General features: G+C 41.0%; 1 pseudogene; it reads left to right on the top strand.

The window, feature by feature from the left end:
- The first annotated feature begins 450 nt into the window (after positions 1 to 450).
- Positions 451 to 657, top strand: LOC133757288 (U2 spliceosomal RNA; annotated as a pseudogene).
- Positions 658 to 1,334: the final 677 nt, after the last annotated feature.

Raw genomic sequence — 1,334 nt, 5'->3', positions numbered from 1 at the left:
CTTCCTCCTGGTCTCCCATGCGGGTACAGGGCCCAAGCACTTGGGCCATCCTCCACTGCCTTCCCAGGCCACAGCAGAGAGCTGGACTGGAAGAGGAGCAACCAGCGCCTCAACCGCGACTAGAACCTGGGCTGCCAGTGTTTCAGGTGGAGGACTAGCAAAGTGAGCCCCAGCACCGGTCTGAAATGGTCTTAACAGTGCTGAGGTCTGTTTAGAAAGCACCTATAGATAAAAGCTCATCTGTTGTAATACAGAGAGAAAATATCATCCAATCAAATAATAGCTACCTGATCTTCTTTCATATTCTTGATAATTCTTCTTCTCCCCCCCCCCATCATTGCCTTCTTGAATACTGGGAACAATCAGAACGTACTCATTTTATTTATATTTTCAGGTACTAAGAAAGGATCTCTTTTTATCCAGGAGAGTTTTGAAATAATCCATAAATAAATGACTTCTTGGCCTTTTGGCTAAGATCAAGTGTAGTATCTGTTCTTATCAGTTTAATAATCCATAAATAAATTTTATATTCTGAGCACTTAAAGAATTTCTAAGTTATTTTTTCTGATTCTCAGAAAATATGCTTTTAAGATTTATTTTTATTTCTTTTTAAGGTGGGTGAGGGGAGAGAGAGCTTCCATTCACTGCTTTACTCCCCAAAAATGTTTACAAGGGCTGAGGCTGGACCAGGCTAAAGTTAGAGGCCTGGAACTCAATTTGGGTCTCCCACATGGGTATCAGGGGCCTAAGGACTTTGTCCTTCTTCTGCTTTCCCAGGTGTGTTAGTAGGAAGCTGCATCAGAAGTAGAGAATCCAGGACTCCATCTGGGGCTCATGTGAGATGTTGACATCTCAGGCAATGGTTTTGTTTAACCTTCTGCACCATAAGGCCAGACCCTCTCAGACACTATTTTGGAATGTTATCGTGTTGACAAATTAATGTACTCAGTTATTGGTAGTATAAGTATAATATAAGTAGAGCATGATATAGGAGATTTCAAGTAAATGATGTAATTTTAAATAGGATACTGAGGGTACACATTATTGAAAATATTGCCATTATATCTGGGAGAAGAGACTATTGGGAAAAATAAGTAGTTCTTGCACAGTCATGACAAGGCAGGAGGATGTCAGTTATTGACAAATGGCACAGAGACCAGTCTGGCTGGAATGATAGGGCAGTAATTGTAGAAAAGGCTGGTGAACAAAATGGGGTGGGAACAAAAGTCATGTCAGGTCTTCAAGCATCACAAAGGACTCTGACCTCTACTCTGAGATGCAGTGCTTACAGAAGTTTGGAACTGAAGTGCAAACAAATTTAAAAGGATCAATCT

This window comes from Lepus europaeus, chromosome 3 (assembly GCF_033115175.1).
Source record: "Lepus europaeus isolate LE1 chromosome 3, mLepTim1.pri, whole genome shotgun sequence".
Lineage (NCBI taxonomy): Eukaryota > Metazoa > Chordata > Mammalia > Lagomorpha > Leporidae > Lepus > Lepus europaeus.
This window is presented reverse-complemented; position numbering and strand designations above follow the sequence as displayed.